Source organism: Hesperophylax consimilis, chromosome 25, assembly GCF_061612785.1.
Source record: "Hesperophylax consimilis isolate HC1 chromosome 25, BYU_Hcon_1.0, whole genome shotgun sequence".
NCBI classification, from domain to species: domain Eukaryota; kingdom Metazoa; phylum Arthropoda; class Insecta; order Trichoptera; family Limnephilidae; genus Hesperophylax; species Hesperophylax consimilis.
This window is the reverse complement of record NC_142860.1, coordinates 19,434,925-19,454,449: the sequence shown is the minus strand read 5'-3', so window position 1 is coordinate 19,454,449 and position 19,525 is coordinate 19,434,925. Positions and strand designations below refer to the sequence as shown.

Here is a 19,525-nt window from a genome sequence, read left to right as displayed (position 1 = left end):
TTACTTTTGAAGCTGTTATTTTTTTACATTTGACAAGTAGAAACTACGCCATTAATAAAAATGCAACGATACACGCTTCAACAATGCATTGAAATTATTAAAATTCACTTTAGTGAATCAAATGCAAATCATCTTGAGTGATGAGGCCCATTTCCACCTCGGTGGCTTCGTCAACAAGCAAAATTGTCGCATTTGGGGCTCAGAAAACCCGAGAGTTATTGTTCAAGAGCCTTTCTATCCTCAACGTGTGACTTTTCGATGCGGTTTATGGTCCGGCGGAGTCATCGTACCTTACTTTTTTGAAAATGAGGCTGGAGCAACAGTTACGGTGAATGAATTGCACTATTTAGAGATGATTAATGATTTTTTATGGCCGGAATTGGATGGTATTGATCTGCACAACGTTTACTTTCAACAAGACGGCGCTACGTGCCACACAAGCAACGAAACCATTGATCTTTTACGATTGAATATCAAATAACACCTCTTATTGGAAAACCCTGTACTATACGCACAGTTTTAACCAAATTATAATATTGATCATTTAAATTTACTGAGTTTACAGTTACTGTTCTTTATGTTCCGGCGTTCTTTACACTTCACGATTTTTACCCCATGTTGGTATTAAAAAAATTGTTACATGTAGGATTTGTAACAAGGTGTGTGCATCACTTTACTTACATCGCATTTATGGTCTTGGTGTGTGGGTCCTTTAAGTACTACACATTGTCATTTGCTATTGGTCAAATTGACAGCCCTGTAATTTTGACCTGGAGAGTTTCCAAGCCTGAGGGAGGGAAAATCTGTGGTTTGCATTGGAAGCAGTGGCCATTCTTTGATCACCAGTCCAGAGCAGCGGGCATTCCTCTTGGCTGAGGTTCGACGAACACATTCGCCAATTTTGTGAGCACCAGCTTTTTGCATATGGAACATTAACTATTGGATTTATTGAATCAGAAATTGAATACGAGGGAACCTTTTGGATTCCAGCGGTTCGAAGCTATTTTGCAATGGACTACAGCATTATTTTTGGATAAAATATAAACTGGGACAATTGCTGTGAAGAATCGGAACCTGCTACTTCGCATCAAGAACGAACTGATATCACACCTTATCATTTTACCTATGCAAGTACTTTGCCCGACAGATTTAATATTATGATGCCATTTAATTGCTTTTTTATAATGTATTTTTTGTTGTAATACATTTTAGCATTCCTAAATATTTTTTTTATTTCTAGATATAAACCAATCCTTACATTCATTTTTTGCCATATAATCCCACGGTAACAATTTTTTTTTCTTATAGACTTATGAGTCTTCTATTTTTGAGTAGGAAAAAAAGTGTTTCTAAAAAACTAGCATGTTATTTCCATCTTCCATTTAGCAAGCAATTACCTTGGTCATATATACAAACTTTATCTGTTTGTGTTGTGTGTGTGTAGTGAAGGTTAAGTGCTATATTCTTTTGTTTAGGAGTTCCTCCGCATTTGCCTTTGGAAATAAGGAAAACCATGGAAAAAATATTCATGAAGAGACGATTGCTTGTCAACATGGAACTAACTTGTCTAGAGTGGCAACTATATATATATATATATATACGATATCCTGCGTTTTGTGATATGCAAAAATAAAATAAACTTACATTAATAGATATTGCAAATCATGTTAGTTAATTCTATGAAAGTCATTATAAGAAAAATACTGTATATCTAAAATCATAGAGGCAAATCACGTAGGTACGATGGTTTTGTCACACATACGAACGAGGAGCACGTAATGGAATGCACGACTGATTTAAGTTTTATGAATCAGGTTAAAATATGGACCTTTAGATATGTCCTTGTCTTAACTTGGACATATCTAAGGACAGAAAAAGGAGTGTCAATAGTATTTAACATGCTAGTGGAATTTCCAAAAATTAGGTGACATCAAAGAAGATTAACAAAATCAAAGATTTTTTTTTTTAAAATGATAAACTAATGTTTATAAGAAATGGTTTTTATGCATAGCACAAAGGATAACAAATTATTATAAGCATTAATTAGTCGCCTGAAATATCAATACAAATTGAAAATATCTCCCGAGTAAAAATAAATGCCGCCGACGGGAATTGAACTCGCACCTTCTGATGTCCAGTCAGGTGCTCTGGATCACTGAGTTACAATATGTACAAGTACTTCAATCGACAATTACTGCTTATTTTTTTTTTCCAAAAATATTGATATTGGTGATATTTTCAATGTTTATGGATATTTCAGGCGAGTAATTAATGCTTATAGTAATTTGTTAAAGATTTTTTGTTTTCATATGTCAATGGCAGAAATCTGTTTGTCTTATGCAGAGAAATCTATCAAATAGTGTGCCATGACGTTATGAATTTTGCCAGCTTTTCTGTCCAGAACATTTAGGCCAACGCGCGTTTGCCCATCTCGCATAGTCATTTTGATCAAGAGTTATAGAAGTGCTAAATAGAAGTAATAATTTTTAATAAATTAAACATAACAAATTGTTTTTTTTCCTATTCAAATCACAGACACAGCCAGGTAGAGCTTTCCATTGTAGGTAATCATATGCATTTTGCATTTCTCGCCCCGTATCCGTGTAAGAAATAATATTTTAAAATTTTTAGTGCAAATCATTGTATTTATTTGGAAAAATGTGTAGTCACTCGGGTAGGGAGGTAAAACTTACATACATAAATTATGAAACCAAATGTGCATCAAATAAGGTAGGAATTTATTTATAGCATCCATACATCTCTGAATACTTCATCTTAAAGTGCAACGACCCTGAAGTTGTTTATTTCATATCTCTTTGTTCAACTCCGTACATACTCCCAACGACAAAGTAATATCTTCAAGACAGCAGAAATTAAAGAGTCAGCACGAATTCTTCACGGGAAAATCATTAAGCTGATCATAAATTTTTATTATTTTTACTTAAACTGTCCATTGTACAAAGTTCAGGAACAGTAATAAATATATAGTGACTAATTTTATAACGACATTTTCAAGATTTTTTATATCACCTCAACGGTGTTTTACAAAGCAATAAAAAGCTTATTAAGGCCAAAATAAAATTATCTTAACGATAAAACAGAAATCTGTAAGCTAAGGCTGTAAAATAATCGCTCTGGAAATTTGCAGAGCTTTTCTATCTATTAATAATAGGTCAAGTACGTCGTACAGGTCAAAGTAACTTTTTTGTTCTCAAAGGCACTTCCATGTCTTTTTAATATGTCAATAAAAAAAACTAGAAAAAACGCAATTTTCTTCGCTTTATGTTTCTTAATTCCTCTTTTCACTAGAATAATAATTGAACCATGAGGTGTGCACACCTTTTCTGTCTACAATGTTTGGGATGAACGTAACTTTTTCGGTTCTCGAAGACATTTCTATCATGAGTTGTGTTAAGTACTGAAACAGTTTTCGATAATATCTACCATTTTTCCCATCATATACCTACTATTCATTTCTTTCCTTAAAAACAGCCTTACCCACACTTGAAAAGAAGAAGATGATTTGTTACATTGTAAATTGTCGCAAGTACAACATTCGAATTCGTGTCGTGTAGCAAGAAGGTGCAATGTGTCCTCGTCGTATTATTCACATGTTTTGTGCTAGGTTTGCAAATATAAAAATCATATTAAAGATTATCTCGTTTTGAAGGAAATTTCACCCCCTGAACAGTGCAAGTTTCGTCCACAGCCCTATTACCGGGATTGGCTGTACCTTCATTCCACCTTTCCCCGTGATTTTTCAAAGCCAATTTAATGAGCTTTACACTGTCGTTTTTTTGTGGATTTGATTTACAGTTCATTTATTTGGATTTTGTATGGTGGAGAATTTTGAAAGCAGTATTTTTGGGTAAGATTTCCTGAAGAGATGAGTCTTCAATAATGATTTATGTTATGGACTTGATGTCCCAATTTACCGAGCGCCCATAAGACATAATATTCTCGCTGCTTGTGGTTAGTTTCGTAAGATACCGAACCGCAAAATAAACGTTCACAGAATTCATAATTAGAGACCCAGATTTCTCAATACGAATCGTTTTTTCGATCTAATTTACGATAGCACTCTGATTTAATTATGCCATGCATTTACTTACAGACTTCATACATTCAATATGCAATTATTTCTATACTTGTGGAAGAATTTTTTTCCATTCCTTGTTTCCGTTCTTAAGTTATTTCCAATAGTACGTACATTAGATTCTTTCTTGTTGTGTTGTTCGTTGTAAGTTCTTCGTGACTTTCCACACAAGCACAGAATATCCAAACATTAAATATTTTCCCTCAGTGAAGGACGTTTCCCTAGCGTTATTTTGTGTTTGTTGCAATTTTTTAAAGCATTCGGCAGCAAAGTTGAAAATCAGATCAATCGTTTACAGCAATATTATATTTTGATCAATCATGGAGTGTTTAAGTGGCATGTAAAATTATGTAATTATCTTTTGAACAAGCATGGAGTAGCGGTATGTATCAAAATGAAAATTATCTTTTGATCAACCATGGAGTGCTTAAGTGGCATGTATCATAATGAAATTTATCGTTTGATCAATCATGGAGTGCTTAAGTGGCATGTATCATAATGAAAATTCTCTTTTAAAGTTACGGTCGCAACTGGCAATCGAACCCAGGATCACTATCTTACCGGGATAACACCTCAACCAACTCGGCAATTGGGACCTAATTATTTTACGTCATTTTTATCGATCTCATATTTCAAATTCAGAATTAACAATATTATCTTCAACCAATTTTTCCCATATTTTTGGCCGCTATCGTTTTGAATGATCACAAAGTTCTAATGGATTTATTTGTCTCGGATAAATAACATATCTGATTTTTATTTACGTGGGATATCTATTAAATATTAAAGTTCCTAGTATATTAATTCCTCAATTTTAAATCATTTAACATATACAACTCTTACGACGAAATCGAGAAACATTTTAGAATCACGAAACTACTCAACAGGAGGATTTTCGCTGATCAGATGCTCTTGTATAAAATTATTAACTCTAAAGTTGACTGCCCGGAGTTGCTGAACAAAATAAATTTCCATGCGCCAATTCGATACAGAAGACAAAATACCCTTTTCTACATTGATAGATGCAATACCAATTCCAATCAAAATTAATTTATGCAAAGGACTAACTACTATAATAATAAATTTGCAAATATAGACACTCGTGCTGACATATTCACTGCTAGTTACTATCACTACAGAATTTCATTGTATCACATTTTAACTCATATTAACCACTGTTAAATTGATTGTACTTACCTAATATTTTAATATTACTTGCGTGGCAACTTTTCCTTATCCCTCTCCTCCCCTTTCCCGTTCCAACACAAGTCTATTTAAGTATAGTTATAATCACTTTTATTTATCGCTGTTTATGGTAGGCATATTATAGGTTTATCGTTTAAAGGTTAGTTTTATGTTTCTGAATATATATCTGTGAACATTAATAATTGGTCTGTTTTTTTGTTATTCTCTTATGTATATAGTATTACTAAGACTGTTTATATTCCTCAAATAAATAAATAAAATAAAAAAGTTTTTTTGCTATGATTAAAAAAAATACTAATGCTACAAATTTGAAGTTCCTGTATTTGAAATTTAAAGTTAGTTTAAACATTCTATAGATTTTTCCGAGGCTTAGGAGTTTATAAATAATTCATTTAATAAAATAAAATAAAATACTTTTTGTTTTAAAACCACGAGTTTTTAATAATTTTTATAACCAATCGGTTTCGCTTTACTCAAGCATCTTCAGGGTACAAATTATTACTAGTAATAATTAGTACTAATTAATAAGAGTAATAATTTGTACCCTGAAGATGCTTGAATAAAGCGAAACCGGTCGGTAAAAATTATTAAAAACTCGTGGTTTAAAAAAAAAAGTATTTTATTTTATTAAATATGTCAAACCACAAAGTGATTGCTTTCTACAATAATAAATAATTCATGTTTTAAATAAAGTATTTCTTTAAATTAAATTAATCTAGAAATACGTCCGAATTGAAAATACTCGAGTTTCTTTGGCTCCGTGATAATGGCGATGATATTTTGATTGCGTACAATGATCATCATTACAAAATAAAACAATACGACAGCATTTACAATGACATTAAATTTCAAACTTTATGGGTCGGTTTGCAACAGTCGCTTATTACGTTCTACATCTAGGAAAGATGCATTAAAGCCTTGAACTAGTTCGCGTTCTGAATTTAAATTCAGTTTTAAATAATCGTAAGCAACTGAGCTTATTTCGTTTGACCAGTAAGATTTTTTTTTGAAATATTAATGTTTCTTTTCAAAGCTATTTTTGTAAGGTTTATCAAACATAACATTATTTTTTTTTTTATTTAACGAATGAATTAATGAAGTGGGATCTGGGAAGTGGAAATTAATCCACTTCCCGACATTCGATTGTCTATTTCAAACAACTTTAGATGGCACTAAGTTTTCTGAAATTGGATAACATTACATTAAATAAATAAAAAAATTACTGCAGGTAATATACGAAATAAATGTCGGGATTATCTAATTAGAATTTGGCTTAAGCGTTGTTCAATCCAGCCACTGAGGAGGAAGGGAACATCAATCAACCCTCAGTCAAACCCGTAAAAATAAATAAAATACGTGTATTAAAACATGTATTTGTATTAATAAAAATATATTATAATACTTTTAAAATTGTTTGTATTAATAAAAATATATTATGATACTTTTAAAATTGTTTGTTTTAATACAAATATATTATAATACTTTTAAAATTGTTTGCATTAATAAAAATATATTATAATACTTTTAAAATTGTTTGTATTAAAAATAATATATTATTATAGCTTTAATATGATTTGTATTAATAAAAATAGATTATCATTGTTTTTAAAATGTGTTTTTACAAGTTAATTTTTTCTTTAAATTTCTAACTTTTCTTTTCTTTCCAATTCCTAAGATATTAAAATGACATTAAATTTCTGCCACCAGGAACAGGCTCAGCCTAGTGAGATTCTTCATACCAACAACAATAAAGTATTTATATTTATCAATATTTACAATGCATAAATATATATTTTTTAAATCATATAGCCAATTTCTTCAACTTTTTGTACGTGATTACCACGGAAAATTATTCAAATAAAACTGACCAAGTCCGGGGTGATAAAAAGAGTATCTACTATTCTGGCCTACATAAACCGGTCTTACTTATAAAGATTCCTTAATACGCCGCTGCAGCGCTGGTATAGCTATACGGTCAGGAGGGCCGTATACTGCTCGGTTTAAAATATTTACACATAATAATATTCATGCAAGATTTTTTTAGACTGGCACCAGTTTTTTCCAATCCTCAAAAACAAGGTCATTTTTGCATTTCGCGTTTAGTTGATAACTTCACTTTTTTTTCAGATGACATTTGAATTGTCATGTCATTGATCCGGTCTGCTTTGAATGGCTTCGAAATTTGGCCAATTTGATAATGCGTTCAGTGTTTGGTAAATCGGTATTTCGATTTAAAATATTCCTGTAATAGTGCTGCCAATGGGTATTACTGTTTTTTTTTTCATTTTCATTGCGCTACCGATCGATATTTGTTAAATCAACAAGATTTTTAACAAAGTTCGCGATCTCCGTCTTATCATGCAGTTTAAAAATCTGTCAGCCACTAATACTGCGGTATTACGGTTGGTATACGCAGTACAATTACGTGTAACGTTTTCTTCTAAACTGCCCCTATCCCTCAGTTTTATCTATTATGAGTAAGGCAGAATAGGTTTATAATAAAATATTGTATTTTATTCCTTCAAAGCATCACAGTAACCTTCAGTTTTCCCCGTCGGTTGATGCGTCTATCACTTGGTAATGTTTCCTTTGACATCCAATCGTGGTTTAATAAACAAAAAAGATTATGACGTTCGTTTGAAAAAATATATTTACTAAGTCGGACTTAACACGCTTTGGCGCTCAATTGTATATCTTATATTTTTATGACTCATAATGCACTCATTTCCTCAGCTATTTTGTGCCTCATTCTGGTACGTTTTCCGTCTAATACTGCATAAATAAAATAAATCAACTGTTTTTAGAATGCGTCATCCTCTCATGAAAAGTATCACGGTATGTTACTTATTTTTTGCATGTGGATCCCTGAGGGTTAAAGATTTTACCACAAGGTAGACTAGAATACTTACAGATTTGTTCGCGACTATCATATTATGAATTCAGTGCTGTCGCTAAGTGAGCTTCACTCTTTAAAATAGTCTAATCACAAGATTTATTTAAAAACAGTAAAACAACACATAAACGAGTATCAACAACAATCGCCGTTATTTTCAAACTTTCGTATCTCGATGGCACTGACTTGACCACGTGAGACTTTAAAATCCCTCACACAAAGGCCTTTACTCTCGTAAGCCTTGATTTTACCAGTGCTGACGTTTTGCGAACTATGCAACAATGCCCTTTCTTCAAATGTAGGTATGAACCTAAGAACCAATATTTGAAATTAGATTTGCGAAAATATGCTAAGATATGTGAACTCTTTTATTACTAGGTAGTCTTAACAAATAGACTCAATATGGAAAAATAGACTTAAAATCGCTCTTGCTTAAGCCCACGCATTTTCAATTTCTACCAATTTATAACAAGTTTCTCTTTAAGGCGATGCCATACGTAGTAATTCAAAATCATGTGTTTTTGGTCGCCTAGAAATGTTTCAGATGCTTTAATTAAATACTGCTAGTAGAATACATCTTGGCTTTTGAAATAATCGAGTATTTTTTTATATAAGTCTTTTTATAAGCCCAGAAAAAAAATAATGTATAGGCCTATGAAAACTGCTTTCAAGTTCAAAATCTCCTACTTACGAACCCATTTTCGGTTATGATTTTATTGTATAATGTGGCAAATTAAGTTATTTATAAAATGATCGAAAAAAATTAAATATTTATGCCTGAACATCCACAAAATCAAATAAAAGGCAGTTTTGGCCATGTTTTTTTCTTGAATAAATCAAAACAGGCGGATGGTGTTGGATGGATATGCAGACGACGTAGTGGATTGCCTTAACACTTTAAGTTTTAAAGTTCCAAAGAAATATCTAATTTTTTAAGATAATATCTATACATTTGTTATGTCGAAACGTTAACTATATGAAATTCCCTCGATTGAAAAAAACCACACAGTAAGCTCCGAAAATTAAGTAAAACACCTTTTGTTCTGTTATTTAATATGTTATAGGCATGAATAAATTCACAGTGCACCTTTAAATGCAACTAAAGAATATTTAAAAATATTTTTGCTCTATTTTAAACACCATTTTCCCTTAATTATTATCGTATTTTTAAATTAGCGCGCCCACTCTAACATTCATATTTAAATCTCCCTTTAAAACCATCTTTGAACGCTTACTACGGGGCCTTAAGATAGGTTGTATTTATACAGTGCAGTTGGTACTGGAATTTTTTGGTTTTATTCTAAAAAATCGTATCTTAAAGAACTGAAATTAGAGATGTTTAATTCTCTTGTTCAAATAATTGATTGTATCGAGGTCAATGATTGACAGCGAAAGTATAGACTACATTAATTCTTATAATTAGGCATTAAATTAATCATAACGGTTGATATCTTCTATTGAATCGGTTGATCTCTTCAATTGAAACAGCTTTTCTAGTACGGTGCGCTTTAACATAACCTCAAAAAATTAGGGATTAACACCAATTGAATTAATGGCACAAAAGATTTGATATTTTTAGGTTTTAATTTCATTCATTATTTGTCTTATTTATTACTACTAGGTGAAAGTTTTTCTAACTTATGAATTAGATATATTGCTATCATAATTTTGGATTAATGTTTCAAGAAAATAAAAAACTTATAGATTTAAAAGCGTTGTTGTAAATTGGTGTTATTTCATAATTTGTTAATTTAAATTAATGTATACTATATTTGCGGTACTTTCCAGATTGGAAGACACTCTCAGTATCGCCTTGTTGTTAGACCACCATTCCGCTTTAGCTGTGTTTTTTGATCGGGTCAGAATAGTAAGGTACTTCCCCAAGGCCTCCTTGATCGAGGGGTAAGACTTTTGACTAGCAATTCGGAGGTCGCGGGTTCAAATCTCATCGCACGCAAGTAAAGTTTATTTGATTAATAAGTGATATTTTCCAATTTGTTCTCGTAAAAAACATAAAGTGTATTTGTTGCACGTTCCAGAGTGGAATATACTCTTAGTATCGCCATGGTGTAAGACCACCATTCAGAATTTAGAAGTTGCTTGAAATGGCTTTTGTCATGTTTTGCGACCAGATCTGAAAAATCACGTAGAAAAAAGCGCAACATGGCATACTAACCGTAAAACTAACAGGTTTGTATCGTTTGCCCCAGCTAAACATATTTAAAGTCATTTCAAGCAGCATTGCACTACAGCTTTCATTGCATTGCAGTTTATTAATCAGAATTCTTGCCTGAACAGACTATGCAATAATTACAAAAGCGTATTATCAAAGGTGGATATTTTCAATTGAAAACTTACCAAATATAAGAGGTCCATAAAAGAATATTTCTCTGATGGTTTGTGAATAATGTTACGTCTCTATTGTTTATATTTCTATTATGATTTGATTTATATATACAACCTCTCTCCATGGCTATAAATGTATTGTTTTGTAATTTTTCGTTTTATATAATCTTCTGTTTTGTATAAATTTTCGAATTCATATTCCTATCTTACAAATTAAATTCAATTATTGTTTACTATGCTGTCTCAGTAGAGGTAAAGTCACAAGGAGGAAATCAATAATTGGTTTTATTTTGGCTAATAATACTTTTGTACAAACTGAAAAATTAATAAATAAAATAATAAATAAATTAAAAAATTAAAAATCCATAGACGAAGGAGAACTCAGAGAACTGTTAAAAAAATTCTCGTAAAATTTTATTATTTGGAGCTGTTACCTTCAATACTTTGAAAATATGCGATTCTTTCCAACCTTCAGTAAGAGGTTTAAGATAAGGTACAAGTTGTAGTTTTTACTACCAATATTTGTTGCAGCGTGAAATATCAATTTCTAACATTTACAAGATCATTATTTCACAAGTAATCATTACTTCAACGAAACACAATGTGAATGTTAATGTTGTTGCTGAATGACTCTTCAAATTCTAAAAAGCATTTTGCTAAAATCAAATCAAATATAAAATATACCAATGCGTACAGAAGTGAATAGCCTCACGGGTAATAAATGACTCAATAATATTATGATACGCTATGTACGTCAGTCATTGTAGGTATATTATAAGATATATTGTATTTTTTAGACGTGTTTTTTTTACTTATTTTTACGCAGGTTTTTCTTACCATGGATAATGATAGCATTGGGTCTATTATTTAAAGTTCGTTGAACTATAAACTATTAATTTATTACAAAATCCAAACCGAATACACACATTTTCGAAAGCATTTTTTGTGCCAATGAAAAACATTATTGCTTTAAAAATGTATATCTTTTCATGTAGATCATATTATATTATATGATATTTGTCTTATTACGTATTGTGTGTAGAATTAATAAACCGTCATAAATGATGTTAAAAATGATGTTAAAAATGTTAAGAAACAATTAAAAATATTTACTTAAACGGGTTTTGACAGAACTTCGACCATTCCTTCACGGGTGGGTCAGCCGTTGTTACAAACGTTCAAAAACAAGAAGCGCATTACTGGCGATCATAGGATAGTTTGAAAGAGAGATATGTGAATACACATGATAGAATGAGCGCTCTAATCTTAAAAAAAATTGTAATTAACAGGCCTTAAGCGGATGTTGTGAAAATATTGAAAAAAACACGAATAATTTAAAATACGACAAAAATCTATCCACATCTGAGTTAAGAAGCATTTAATGAAACACCGTGAATTTTTCATATCTATAACACGTTAAATATCTAAACCAGTGTGTGTTTTATAATTTATGGGAAGAATGAACCAGAAGAAGAATGCTAAATACAATTAAAGCCCTTCAAGCAACGCCAACGTTTCGAATCGGAAAGGCCCTCTTTAGAGTATTAGTAAGAGTATTCTATCTTATCTAAGTGGGTACGCTTCGTCAGGTTTTGAACATATGGCCTGTAGGTCAACAATCTTTAAACGAACCACTAATATTCGTAAAATTAAAAACCTGATTTCCAATCATCAAATCAACATAAACCGAATGAACCTACGTGAAAATTTGCATGTAGGGGATTTGGATAGAGGTTCTGGAAGAAATTTTTAACTATGATGTTATGAATTTTATGTAAACTCAATTTAATAAATACTTTAAAAAAATGTTAATACAGAGTACTTCTTAATGTTATATTTGTTAAGGCTTATTATTATTTTTAAAGGCTGCCATGTTAATCTGTAACGAATTTTCTAATTAATCTTTTTTTACTGTCTGTTTCTGTATTTTCTCCAACAAAAAAAAACAAATGTTTCATCAAAAAAAAATCAGAATGAAAAAAAAAATATATATTTTAAGATAATTTTTATGATTTTTTTTAAATTGTGGAAGCAGTTTTTTGATTGATGCATTTAAAATATTTCTGGATAGAATTCAATATTCCCATTTTATCATGAACGTTTCAGATATCTTCTGGTAATTTATTAAAGAAACATTTTATTGTGATTTGTGCAAAAGAAGAGTTTTGTTTATGGCATACAAATTTGATTGTGGTGTTGTGAAAAAGAACAGTTTTGTTTAGAGCCAACAAATATATTATATTTTATTGTGGTGTCGGCAAAAGAACAGTTTTGTTTAGGGCATTCAAATATATTATATTTGATTGTGGTGTTGTCAAAAAGAACAGATTTGTTTATAAATTTTATTGTGGTGTTGGCAAAAGTAGAGTTTTGTTTATTTATTTATTTATTAATCTTAAGTTAGCTCACATCTTCGTGTGTGCTAATAGTTTTATTAACATATAAACATGTACATTGTTTGGCAAACATAATCTTTCTTTAAATATTTCAATAAAGTCACAAAAAAGAAACATTAATAATTGAGATAGACATATTTTCTTAAATCATTTTTGAACTTATTAATATTTTCTATCACAGCAATTTCCTTCGGGATTTTGTTATAGAGTTGAACGGCCTGGTACATCAGAGATTTTTGGGTGTTTGTTTTTTTTTCTTGTTGGCAATCTAATTTGCTTAGAATTTCTCGTTCCGTGTCCGTGTATCTCGTTATTGTAATTTATTTTTCTTTTCAGTTCCTTAGACATCATCCCTATGTTAATTTTATGTATAAAAATAAGTACATTCAAATACGCAGTTTGCTTCACCGTCAAAATATTCAGCTCCTTTAACATGTCTCTTATCCGTGTGTATATGTTGCGCTTAAGTATTATTTGCATTGCTTTATTTTGCAATATTTGCATTTTTTTCATTTTCTCTTTATTGCAGAGAAAAAGAATACTTAAACAGTAATTAAAGCGTGGTGATATAATTGTATTGTATATTATCTGGCATGTTTCTTTATTTACTTTGTTTCTGATTCTACCAAGAAATGATATCTTTTTTGCAATTTTTTTTTTAATTGTATAGTCTGCATTTTTTGAGAAGTTCAATTTTGAGTCTATAATAACACCTAGATATTTAATTTCTTCCACTTTTTTTATGATTTCTCCATTTATAGAAACCTTTGGTTCCTCATGCGTATCTGTTCTGCCTATATGCATGTATTTTGTCTTATTTACATTTAGTTTTAATTTATTTAGTTTGAGCCATTTTGACAATGTTTCTAAGTCACTATTTATCTTTTTGATTGCTTTCTCATAATTATCTTCTGCAATATAAATTAGTGCGTCGTCTGCAAACAGTCTTATTTTGCAATGTTTTAATATTTTTACCATATCATTTATGTAGAGTATAAACAATATCGGACCCAATACAGATCCTTGCGGTACACCCAGCTTATTTTCAATCGGATTTGATATATTGTTTCTTATCTTTGTTGTTTGTTGTCTGTTGCTTAAGTAGTTTTTAAACATATTATGGCATACAAATATATTATATTTTATTGTGATGTTGGCAAAAGTAGAGTTTTGTTTAGGACATACAAATATATATTGTGGTATTGTGCAAAAGAAGTGTTTAGTTAAGTTTAGGGCATACAAATGTATTTTAAGTATAGTATGATTTTCAGTTATGAACTTACTTTTCTAGTTATTGTTTTTTTACCGGTGAAAAATCAAAACCAACTGGTGTGTTTCTACATAATCTAGAAAAATCAACCCGCAAGAGCAAAGTTTTTTTACTATAATGCATCTATTTTCTATGTTTTTTTGGTTTTTTAAGATTCCTACTTTATTTTTGAGATTTGCTAGGACAAATTCAACCTTAAGTCTTTCCAATACACCAAGGCTGCACGTTGTATATTTCTGCGCATGGCTTCTTTATTTACGTCATTAAGATCCGAAGTTATTTTAGAGCATTGTCTCGTCTTTAGACAAATCCTAATTGGGTGGTATTGAGATTTATTTGGTATATTAACTGTTATAAATTTACATGATGTCATCAAATTTCATAGAAATGCATGTTTGTACGCGTGATGCACTGTCATAAAATGACAACGACTCTATCTGCCAAGTTACAGCTCGGATGTTGGAAAGTGTGTTAATTTTCACTTAGATTCCATTTTATGTATTAATTCTCCAAACGAAATTAAAATTATTGTATTTAAAGACATTTAACATTTCAAATATGGAATAATTATCGTAAAATATATTATAAGTTATTAATAAGTCCAGTTCAATACATCCCAGTAGTTCAATTTTGAGGAAGTCACTCTCTTACAAACTCAAAAGAAAATAATATTGTTTAGTTCCAGATGGATGGTTCTTGAGATTTATCGAGTAATTACATGTGTTGAGCAATAAAATTCAATCTCCGTAATTTAAATGCGAGTACATACGAGATCAAGATTGCAATAGTATTATGGCTCGACCAACAAATGCTAATTATACTCATCACCTTGCACTTTGAGATCGTTCAACCACACAGAGTAGAACTAATTAATTAATATACTCAATTACCCCCCACCTATTCTCTTCATCTAATAATTAATGATACTCAATCTGTCATGGAAAATTATTTATATATCTGTCTAGATAAAGGGAAAATTCTTTGTGTGTATGCCCTACAAACTCTAAAACTACTGGGCCGATTTTGAAAATGTCAAGTTTTCTTCCATCAGTGCCAGGAGTGTTTATAAAATGGTTTGGATTGTAAAAGTTGCCGACGAATTCAAGTCAATATATTATAGTTTTTTTCAACAGTTACTATATTTTTTATATCTCTGCATATTAATTTCGTGTATTTACGTTACAATATATAAGTCTAAATTTAGCTACACTCTTCATTACCCGAGGGTTGGTAAATCTCTGTTTCTAGAAGCTTGAAGTCTGACAAGGATACCCCACAGGCAATTGCTACACTCTAGCGACATCTGTCGGACTCTGGAGTAATCTTTATGACTGGTGCCATCTATCGCTTGAATACCCAACTTATTACCATACATCACACTATATCGTATGCTTTAGTAAATTGTAGAAAAGGTGAAGACTTAACGCATTATCTCTGAACTGGAATCAAATATCTGGGAGATAGAACAAATATCTGGGAGATAGAACAAATATCTGGGAGATAGAACAAATATCTGAGAGATAGAACAAATATCTGGGAGATAGAACAAATATCTGGGAGATAGAACAAATATCTGAGAGATAGAACAAATATCTGGGAGATAGAACAAATATCTGAGAGATAGAACAAATATCTGGGCGATAGAACAAATATCTGGGAGATAGAACAAATATCTGGGAGATAGAACATTATAATACACGTTGTCGGTGACAAACTTACACCTTCCGAGAATAAAGTTACGCTCACTGTTTGTAAATTGAAAACAGGGGAACTACATCGCCACCATTGTGAGCAGCGTTGTGAGGCGGGTTAAGGTAGGGGCTGTAGGAAGGGATTTATTTATCTTGAAGATTCCCGGATTATATGAATGACGAAAAACACATGACGGTAGCTCGTTCCACATGCGAGCTGACTTGCGAAAACGAGTCGCAAAAACGACCCGTTCTCATAAATCCAATTTCAACTACTGTTAAAAGGTATTGTGAACGCTCGCGTACGTCGAGTTTTGCATAGTACCATGCCATGTAAATTTGGAAGACTTTTATATTTTCCGAAAATTCTAAAAATGTATGTACTCAGTAAATACATTGTAAATAATATAAAATTTCGTTGTAGGAGATAACCTCATGGGTATTTCACCATGCATAATATGAAAAATCCCCGAATATTCTTCGTTTCGGGAATATTCTCTAAAAATAAATTCCCGGGAATCTATCACTAGACAAGTCCCCATGTTGTGCTTTCTGTATTTTCAAAAAAATCGTTTGTTTAAATGTCGCAAATGAGTATTGCTGATTTATTAAAATCCTGTTCAAAATTTGATAGTAGATCATTTCCTAATACACTAATAGTACATTCAAAATATATTGGAACACGTGTTCAAGCAGCTGCGTTTATCCTACAATTATATAATTACGAAAGGCGAAAGTATTAGATTTTTTTATGAACACTTCTTCCTACATCCCCATAACACATTGGTGTTTTACTGATAGTTTATTAGAAAATCTCTCAATTCATTTGTTAAAGGCCTACAGTCCCGTTTTTAACAGGAATACGAATAAGTTGAAGATATTTTTAATAAATTATCAATATTTTAGATCAGTCAGTTAATACGGTCTTATTGCGTTGAGTTATATTTTCTTGATTTGGTTTTTAACTTCCAACTTTTTTTCTTATGCTTGTAAATAATAATAAAGATATAACGCAAGGCAAAATAAGACAGTAGGTATAAGTCAACTTTAGTTATTCAGGACTCGAAACCTTTATCACGACTCATAATAAATTCAAACACAAAAGCCAATATAAGTTCATCACCGGATCATAATTTCGAACCGATAGTTTGTTCAATAATAAGTTTTGATCCGTCTCGAAGGACCACTTTTTTATGGATGAGTGCCTATCAAAATCTGAAAAGTGTCTGTTTTTATATTTTTAAGTGAATTGTTAATTTCCGGGTTGGTTTTTTATATAATGTGAGTGGCATCGAATATGGATTGGTGTGATTATTTGAATAATTTGTGGGAGGTTGATCTTTGAACTTTGAATCATTTAATCAAACCATTACAATGATTTAATAATAGCATACCAAATATGAAAAAACAATTCTTCATTATTTTTAACACGATGTTAATTTGGATTAGAATACAGAAATAACAATAAACTACCGAGCAACAAGAGTGACAAATACTTTCGGTATCGCCTTGAATGACCCCCATTCTGTATCAAAAGATTGTCGTTTTTATAAAAATCATTATCATATGTAGCTTAATCATTTTTTCTTATCGGAATATTGTTTAAAAAATAATGAATCATTAAAAACTGACGGTGCGTACAACTCGATTTAAGCTTTTAGATTTTTTTGTTCTCATCAATGGCGTTGTTTTATTTAAAAGGGAGACAATTTTCGAATATTTCCTTTAAGAGGAAGCTACAAACCAAAAATTTGTATATTCTTGGTATACCTTATATTGTAGGCAATAGGCATTAAAATCGCTTGACAAACGGAGTCTAGAAACGTTCGTTTTCAAGCAAAAAACTGGTTTTTATTTATTTTCTAAATAATTTTATAAGAAAGCAAAAAAGTTAATCAAGTGAAACTGTCACAGATAATCTTAGTTATAATACTTTTTTTTAAATTTGTTTCCTTTACGCGTTCATACATTTCTATTGAAAAAATATTTCTTCAATAGTTTACATTTATATTTTTTATTAAGTAATTTATTTTTTATTTGTATTCTACTCAAGCGAAACGATAGGAAAACCTTCAATTTATCTAAAGCATATTTTTTTGTATTCATAATGTACACCAATTCGTTATAAGGATTAATCAAAATAGTGATTTGGCATTAAACTTCGCCTGCACTCAGCCCATGGGCCCATTGTTTTATATTTCACATCTCTCCTTTAATAATTCCCGATCTCTTTTATAATTTACTAGGGTCATTTTTCTATGTTTCCTGGTTCCACAATACGTCTTTCCAGGTATCTGAGGCTTGTCAGGGCGAGACACTGGCAGCAATTTTGAATAAAAGTCTCTTTATCCTCTTCACATTTCTTCCATCTACTGGTGTTATCCACCGCCAACAGCTGCATATGTCTCCTGAGGTGGCAGTTTCCCTTTAGTAGTCCTACCAGATCCTTCAGTGAGCATCAGTCCAGATTTAGTAGTTGCCTGGGTCGTTGAGGGTATGGTCAATTTATTAGTAGTTTGGATTGTCTCATTCCAAGAGCCCTCTCCCATTCCTTCCAGTGCTGAGGTTTGACCAGCTTTGCAAACATGTAGATCTGTGTGGCAAGCTGACATAAAGATCTTCACATTTTCTTTTCTTTCATTGCGTATTGTCGTCCATTTTCGACTTGAAAATATATTACATGTTGGCATTGTGAATCAAATATCATTGGATAAATTTGCAATATTTCACGCCACAAGAATAGAGAGGAAGAGTGGGATGGAAACTTAGAATTCAGATCTATTTGCTGAACTGGCTAACCTTTTCGCTAATTGGCATACAAGCGCGAACAGCCGGCCGCTGCCATTGAACCAAAGGATATCAAACTAGAAAACCTTGGCACGAAAAAAATTAAATTTAATGGTAATTGTATCTGACAAGTCTAGTGTCTCTCAATTCACGGTAAGGATTTAAATTGAAAAAAAATCTGATTGATTTGAATCAGTCAATTTCAATTCAATTGAATTTGAAGCATTTTGGTTTTTCGAAGTGAAACTTCTTTACGCGCGTTATGCAATTTCGAGGACCGGAGTAAAACCAACTCATGACCGTCATCAAAAACCGTGATCATTTCGCTATAGGAGCCTAGCCAATATTATATACCTACTTTCGGTCGCTCTCCAAACTCAGCTTCGCGGTCTAGAGGCAAAGCGCCCGATTGTCGTCGTGAAGAACCGATGTTCGATCCCCGCTTTAAATCATTTTTTTTTTCTTTTTGTGATTTTTTAATAATAATAAGTGATAAAATGCTCTCGTGCTGCGACTTTTAGATATTTTGACTATATGATATTTTGGTCGAATACGTAATAACCGCAGTCTAGAGGCAGAGCGTTCGACACTCGCTATGCAGGACCCGGGTTCGAATCCCATATTTTTATAACTTTAAATTTTTTTATCACATGCTACTTATAAATATGTCAATAGACAGAAAAAAAGAGAGAATGAAATGAAAAGAGAGAGAGAAGAATACTAAAAGTTTCACTTCCATCGTGCGTAGGCTTGCCACACACTGTATTTTTTTTCACTCTTCGCGAAATTTTCAGTAAAATTTCATAATGATTTTAAACATAACATGTATAAATTTGACTC

At 31.4% G+C, this 19,525-nt stretch overlaps 1 protein-coding gene across 5 annotated transcripts in view; it reads left to right on the top strand.

Annotated features, from left to right (window-relative positions):
• snu (ABC-type transporter snustorr) overlaps positions 1-19,525 on the top strand; it is a 225,669-nt gene that overhangs the window by 127,435 nt on the left and 78,709 nt on the right. The window lies entirely within an intron of this gene.